The following is a 7911-nucleotide window of genomic DNA, read 5'->3' as shown; positions in this document are numbered from 1 at the left end:
ACTCTGAGTTCCTATAGATGCCAATCATTCTGAACCTCAATGGATAAAGTGAGATGCCAAAACTATTCAAGAGGCAAAAAGCTATAAGTCCCACTCATTTGATTGGAGCTATGTTTCATTGATAGTTTGGAATTTATAGTATATTCCCTTCTTTTTATCCTATTTGATTTTCAGTTGCTTGGGGACAAGCAAAAATTTAAGTTTGGTGTTGTGATGAGCGGATAATTTATACGCTTTTTGACATTGTTTTTAGTATGTTTTTAGTAGAATCTGGTTAATTTTAGGGATGTTTTCATTAGTTTTTATGTTAAATTCACATTTCTGGACTTTACTATGAGTTTGTGTGTTTTTCCGTGATTTCAGGTATTTTCTGGCTGAAATTGAGGGACTTGAGCAAAAATCAGATTCAGAGGTTGAAGAAGGACTGCTGATGCTGTTAGATTCTGACCTCCCTGCTCTCAAAATGGATTTTCTGGAGCTACAGAACTCAAAATGGCGCGCTTTCAATTGCTTTGGAAAGTAGACATCCAGGGCTTTCTAGCAATATATAATAGTTCATACTTTGCCTAAGTTTAGATGACACAAACTGGCGTTCAACGCCAGCTCTCTGCCCAATTCTGGCGTCCAGCGCCAGAAACACGCTGCAAAGTGGAGTTCAACGCCCAAACTGGCACAAAAGCTGGCGTTCAACTCCAAGAATGACCTCTCCACGTGTATACTTTAAGCTCAGTCCAAGCACACATCAAGTGGGCCCCGGAAGTGGATTTATGCATCAATTACTTACTTCTGTAAATCCTAATAGCTAGTTTATTATAAATAGGACATTTTACTATTGTATTTGATATCTTTGGACGCCTAGTTCTTAGATCAGAGGGGCTGGCCATTCAGCCATGCCTGGACCTTTCACTTATGTATTTTCAACGGTAGAGTTTCTGCACTCCATAGATTAAGGTGTGGAGCTCTGCTGTTCCTCAAAGATTAATGCAAAGTACTAATGTTTTCTATTCAATTCATTTTATTTCGCTTCTAAGATATTCATTCGCACTTCAACCTGAATGTGATGAATGTGACAATCATCATCATTCCCTATGAACGCGTGCCTGACAACCACTTCCATTCTGCATTAGATTGAATGAGTATCTCTTAGATCTCTTAATCAGAATCTTCGTGGTATAAGCTAGATTGATGGCGGCATTCATGAGAGTCCGGAAAGTCTAAACCTTGTCCGTGGTATTCCGAGTAGGACTCTGGGATTGAATGACTGTGACGAACTCAAAACTCGCGAGTGCTGGGCGTAGTGACAGACGCAAAAGGATAGTAAATTCTATTCCAGTATGATCGAGAACCTCCAAGATGATTAGCCATGCAGTGACAGCGCATCGGACCATTTTCACAGAGAGGAATAGGATGCAACCAACGACAAGGGTGATGCCTCCAGACGATTAGCCGTGCTGTGACAGAGCATTTGGACCATTTTTCCGAGAGGATTGAAAGTAGCCAATGGCACCGGTGACATCCTTACATAAAGCCAGCCATAGAAAGGAGTAAGACTGATTGGATGAAGACAGTAGGAAAGCAGAGGTTCAGAGGAACGATTGCATCTCCATACGCTTATCTGAAATTCTCACCAATGATTTACGTAAGTATTTCTATCCTTCTTTTATTACTTATTTTCGAAAACCCCATTACTATTTTATATCTGCCTGACTGAGATTTATAAGGTGACCATAGCTTGCTTCATACCAACAATCTCCGTGGGATTCGACCCTTACTCACGTAAGGTATTACTTGGATGACCCAGTGCACTTGCTGGTTAGTTGTGCGAAGTTGTGAAGATATGTTTAGACTATGGTTCTGTGCATCCGTTTTTGGTGCCATCGCCAGGGAATCAATTTCGAACAATAATTCACAACCTGAGTAACAATTTCGCATACCAACTTGCTGAGTCAATATTTTATTCTGAGCCAATATGGCATTCAGAGTATCAATTTCAAGAACTCCCTTCTTCTGAGGCGTCCCATTACTCACAGGATTCCTCTCAGAAGTGTACATGAACTGGTTATTGGCAACTATGTCAATGAGTTCTTGAGCTTCTGCAGGCATTTTCTTTAGGTGAATGGATCCACCTACAGAAGTATCCAATGACATCTTAGCTAATTCAGATAGACCATCATAGAATATATCCAGGATGGTCCATTCTGAAAGCATGTCAAAAGGACACTTTTTGGTCAGTTCCTTGTATCTCTCCCAAGCTTCATAGAGGGATTCACCTTCTTTCTGTCTGAAGGTTTGAACATCCACTCTAAGCTTGCTCAGCTTTTGAGGAGGAAAGAACTTGGCCAAGAAAGCCGTGACCAGCTTATCCCAAGAGTTCAGGCTATCTTTGGGTTGAGAGTCCAACCACACTCTAGCTCTGTCTCTTACAGCAAAAGGAAAAAGCATGAGCCTGGAGACTTTAGGATCTACTCCATTAGTCTTAACAGTATCACAGATCTGCAAGAATTCAGTTAAGAACTGAAAAGGATCTTCAGATGGAAGTCCATGTAACTTGCAATTTTGTTGCATTAGAGAAACTAATTGAGGTTTAAGCTCAAAATTGTTTGCTCCAATGGTAGGGATGGAGATGCTTCTTCCATGTAAATTGGAATTAGGTGCAGTAAAGTCACCAAGAATCCTCCTTGCATTATTATTATTTTCGGCTGCCATATCCTCTTCTTGTTCGAAAATTTCTGTAAGGTTATCTCTGGATTGTTGTATTTTAGCTCCTCTTAGTTTCCTCTTCAGAGTCCTTTCAGGTTCAGGGTCTGCTTCAACAAGAATGTTCTTGTCCTTGCTCCTGCTCATATAAAAAAGAGGGAACAGAAAAATAATAATAATAGGGATCCTTTTTGCCCAGGTATAGAGGTTCCCCTGTGTGAGTAGAAGAAGAAAAGAATGTAATGTAAAGAAGGGAAGAAGAGAAAATTCGAACACGGATGGAAGAGGGGGTTCGAATTTGTGTGAGATGAAGTGTTAGTAGATGAATAAATAAATAGAAGGAGATGAGAGAGAAAGAGGATTTTCGAAAATAAAATTTTGAAAAGGGGTTAGTGATTTTCGAAAATTAGGAATGAAATCAAGTTAAAATTAAAAATTGAAATAATTAGTTAATTAAAAAGAATTTTTGAAAAAGAGGGAGATATTTTCGAAAATTAGAGGGAGAGAGTTAGTTAGGTAGTTTTGAAAAAGATAAGAAACAAACAAAAAGTCAATTAGTTAGTTGAAAAAGATTTGAAAATCAATTTTGAAAAGATAAGAAGATAAGAAGTTTAGAAAAGATATTTGAAAATCAAATTTTTGAAAAAGATAAGATTTTTTTAAAAAAAAAGATATGATAGAAAGATATGATTAGAATTAGTTTTGAAAAAGATTTGATTTTTAAAATCATAATTAATGACTTGACTCACAAGAAATCACAAGATACGATTCTAGAACTTAAAGTTTGAATCTTTCTTGACAAGCAAGTAACAAACTTGAAATTTTTGAATCAAAACATTAATTAATGAGGATATTTTCGAAAATTATAAGATAAAATTAAGAAAAGATTTTTGAAAAATATTTTTAAAATTTTCAAAAATAAATAAGAAAAATGAAAAAGATTTGATTTTTGAAAAAGATTTTGAAAATTTGATTTGACTCATAAGAACAACTAGATTTTAAAAATTTTTGAAAAAGTCAATCCAAATTTTTGAAATTTATGAGTGAAAAAGGGAAAGATATTTTTTGATTTTTGAATTTTCAATGATGAAAGAGAAAAACATGAAAAAGACTCAATGCATGAAAGTTATGGATCAAAACAATGAATGCATGCAAGAATGCTATGAATGTCAAGATAAACACCAAGAACACTTTGAAGATCATGATGAACATCAAGAACATATTTTTGAAAAATTTTCAATGCAAAGAAAACATGCAAGATACCAAACTTAGAAATCTTTCATGTTCAGACACTATGAATGCAAAAATGCACATGAAAAACAAGAAAAGACACAAAACAAGAAAACATCAAGATCAAACAAGAAGACTGGCCAGGAACAACTTGAAGATCATGAAGAACACTATGAATGCATGAATTTTCGAAAAATGCATAAAATTTTTTAGAAAAAATGCAATTGACACCAAACTTAAAAATTGACTCAAGACTCAAACAAGAAACACAAAATATTTTTTATTTTTATGATTTTATGAATTTTTTTTTTGGATTTTTCGAAAATTAATGTGAAAAAGAAAAATAAGGATTCCAAAATTTTTAAGAAGAATTCCAGGAATCTTTCAATATTAGCCCAAAGCTCCAATCAAAGGGTTGGACATGGCTTAATAGCCAGTCAGCTTTAGGATATAAATCAAGCATACAACAGCTGATATTCAAATTAACTTGCCTCTATGCTGATGGTTGGAAGCCCCTATCCAAAAGAATTAGACCTGGGCTGTAAGCCAGGCTTCAACATGCTTCATGAAACACTAGAATTTATTTTTAAAAATTTAGAATAATTTTTGAAAACAGATGAGACATTTTTGAAAGATTTTTGAAAAATTTTTGAAAATAAAACAAAAAGAAAATTACCTAATCTGAGCAACAAGATGAACCGTCAGTTGTCCAAACTCGAACAATCCCTAGCAACGGCGCCAAAAACTTGGTGCACGAAATTGTGATCTCAGGCAACGGCGCCAAAAACTCTGTACGCACGTCTTAATAAATCGTTTTTCATTCACAACTTCGATACAACTAACCAGCAAGTGCACTGGGTCGTCCAAGTAATAAACCTTACGTGAGTAAGGGTCGATCCCACGGAGATTGTTGGTATGAAGCAAGCTATGGTCATTTATGTAATTCATTGGTGGGAATTTCAGATAAGCGTATAGAGATGCTTTCGTTCTTCTGAAATTCTGCTTTCCTGCTGTCTTTATCCAATCAGTCTTACTCCTTTCCATGGCTGGCTTTATGTAAGGGCATCACCGTTGTCAATGGCTACTTTTCATCCTCTCTGTGAAAATGGTCCGATGCGCTGTCACTGCATGGCTAATCATCTGGAGGCATCACCGTGGTCAATGGCTGCATCTCATTCTCTTGTGAAAATGGTCCAAATGCTCTGTCACAGCACGGCTAATCATCTGAGGTTCTCGATCATACTGGAATAGGATTCACCCTCCTTTTGCGTCTGTCACTACGCCCAGCACTCGCGAGTTTGAAGTTCGTCACAGTCATTCAATCCGAGAGTCCTACTCAGAATACCACAGACAAGGTTTAGACTTTCCGGACTCTCATGAATGCCGCCATCAATCTAGCTTATACCACGAAGATTCTGAGTAAGAGATCCAAGAGATACTCATTCAATCTAAGGTGGAACGGAAGTGGTTGTCAGGCACGCGTTCGTGGGGGAATGATGATGATTGTCACATTCATCACATTCATATTGAAGTGCGAATGAATATCTTAGAAGCGGAATAAGTTGAATTGAATAGAAAAACAGTAGTACTTTGCATTAATTCATGAGGAACAGCAGAGCTCCACACCTTAATCTATGGGATGCAGAAACTCTACCGTTTGAAAATACATAAGTGAAAGGTTCAGGCATGGCCGAATGGCCAGCCTCCATGATCTAAGAACCAGACGTCCCAAGATGTCTAATACAATAGTAAAAAGTCCTATTTATACTAAACTAGTTACTAGGGTTTACAGAAGTAAGTAATTGATGCATAAATCCACTTCCGGGGCCCACTTGGTATGTGCTTGGGCTGAGCTTTAGCTTTCCACGTGCAGAGGCTTCTTTTGGAGTTGAACGCCAGTTTGTAACATATTTCTGGCGTTCAACTCTGGCTTGTGACGTGTTTCTGGCGTTTAACTCCAGACTGTAGCGTAGAACTGGCGTTCAACGCCCATTTACATCATCTAAACTCGGCCAAAGTATAGACTATTATATATTTCTGGAAAGCCCTGGATGTCTACTTTCCAACTCAATTAGAAGCGCTTCATTTTGAGTTTTGTATCTCCAGAAAATCTACTTTGAGTGCAGAGAGGTCAGAATCCAACAGCATCAGCAGTCCTTCTTCTACCTCTGAATCTGATTTTTGCTCAAGTCCCTCAATTTTAGCCAGAAAATACCTGAAATCACAGAAAAACACACAAACTCATAGTAAAGTCCAGAAATATGAATTTAACATAAAAACTAATGAAAATATCCCTAAAAGTAACTAGATCCTACTAAAAACATACTAAAAATAATGCCAAAAAGCGTATAAATTATCCGCTCATCATCTACCCTTAACATCGAAGAGTAAGTCAAGTGAGTATAATTGTTATTAATCCACAAATCCTAGCTAACTTACTAATTACCTTAGTAAGAAGCTAGCATTAGTGGAAACAATAACAACTAACAACCCAAGAATTATCACTAAATGTCGGACATTATGACTCTTGTAATCCATATACTCATTTTCCCAAGCCAAGGGGTGAAAATCTACCCCATAATAAAAATTGGCATTTCATCAAACACATAGTGGGCATAATCAATAAAACATGAAAAAATTAGGAAAATGATAAAAACTATGAACCACAAATGATCAAAATCAACAAAGACAACTCAAACAAACATGTAATAATCAAGGATCATCAAATTCATCAACTAGAAATCCAAAATTGCAAAACTATATATGTATTGATAAAGGAAATTGAAATATAAGAAAGTGTAGAACAAGTAGTGTAATAAAAGAGAAATTAAAGAAATACTTACAATGAGAAATGGCTAGAATCAAAGATCTAAACTTGAACTATAAAATTCTACAAAACCCTAATTAAAATTGAGAGAAAACCTAAGGAAAACTAACCTAAAAACTACCCTAAAAACTAAGTGTGTAATCTAATGTATGGTAGTGTATTGTCCTATATGGGTGTGTTGCTAGCCTCCTTATAAGCTCCAAAGCCATCAGAAATGGGCCAAAAAGCCCCTCAAATTGCGAGCCACGTGACTTTATAAAAGTCACGTGCAGGGACTTGTGCGTACACACACCTTCTGATTTTTCTCTTGTGTGTACGCACAGAGAGTTGTGCGCACGCACACATGGCTGTGTGTTTCTCCTTTATTTTCTTCATGTTTCCTCCCACTTGCATGCTTCTCTTCCACTCTTATCAAGCCTTTCCTACCTCTTACACCTGAAATCACTCATCAAAAGTATCAAGGCATCGAATGGAATGAAAGTGGAATAAAATTAGTTAAATTAAGCACAAAATAGCATGTTTTCACAATTAAGCTCAACTTAGGGAGAGAACACAAAAGTATGCTATTTGGATGAATAAATATGGGTTTATATGATGAAATCCACTCAAATCAATCCAAAATTTATTGTCAAATATGAATTCATCAATTCTCTAACGCTCAAACATTAGCATGTCCTCATACTAATCACAATCAAAGGAGAAGGGCAAAAGGGTAAGCAACTTATTCAATGTAAGTACCTATGTGCATGCAACTATGCAAAATACTATATATACTATGGTTTCCTATTGAGTTCAGCAAAAACAAACAAGGGAGTTCCAATCAATCCAAAATAAATCATTAGGGCCAAGGCAAGAAAATGTAGCAATATGACCAATGTCCAAAGATTTGATTTGAGGTTTTCAAAAACTAACAAGCAACTTGCAAGAAGATACAAGATAAGAGATAGAAACATAGAATTGAGCGATTGAACCCCTCACCGGATGTGTATACACTCCAGTCGCTCAGTGTTTAAGGCTTAATCACTCAATCCTCCTTTAATCATGTTTTCTAGGATTTGCTAGTCATCTATCAATCAACAAATACTTGATGAATGAATGAATGCAAATATCATGAGGTCTTAGGAGGGTTGTAATGGGGTTAGGTAAGGGTAGGATTA

General features: G+C 36.4%; 1 non-coding gene across 1 annotated transcript; it reads left to right on the top strand.

Annotated features, from left to right (window-relative positions):
- Positions 1 to 2202: 2202 nt before the first annotated feature.
- On the top strand, positions 2203 to 2310 carry LOC112752968 (small nucleolar RNA R71). Its single transcript, XR_003177374.1, has one exon. It is a non-coding gene; the product is annotated as a small nucleolar RNA R71 (small nucleolar RNA).
- Positions 2311 to 7911: the final 5601 nt, after the last annotated feature.

This window comes from Arachis hypogaea, chromosome 15 (genome assembly GCF_003086295.3).
Source record: "Arachis hypogaea cultivar Tifrunner chromosome 15, arahy.Tifrunner.gnm2.J5K5, whole genome shotgun sequence".
NCBI classification, from domain to species: domain Eukaryota; kingdom Viridiplantae; phylum Streptophyta; class Magnoliopsida; order Fabales; family Fabaceae; genus Arachis; species Arachis hypogaea.
Note: the sequence above shows the minus strand (reverse complement) of the source record. Positions and strands in the feature narration are given on the sequence as shown.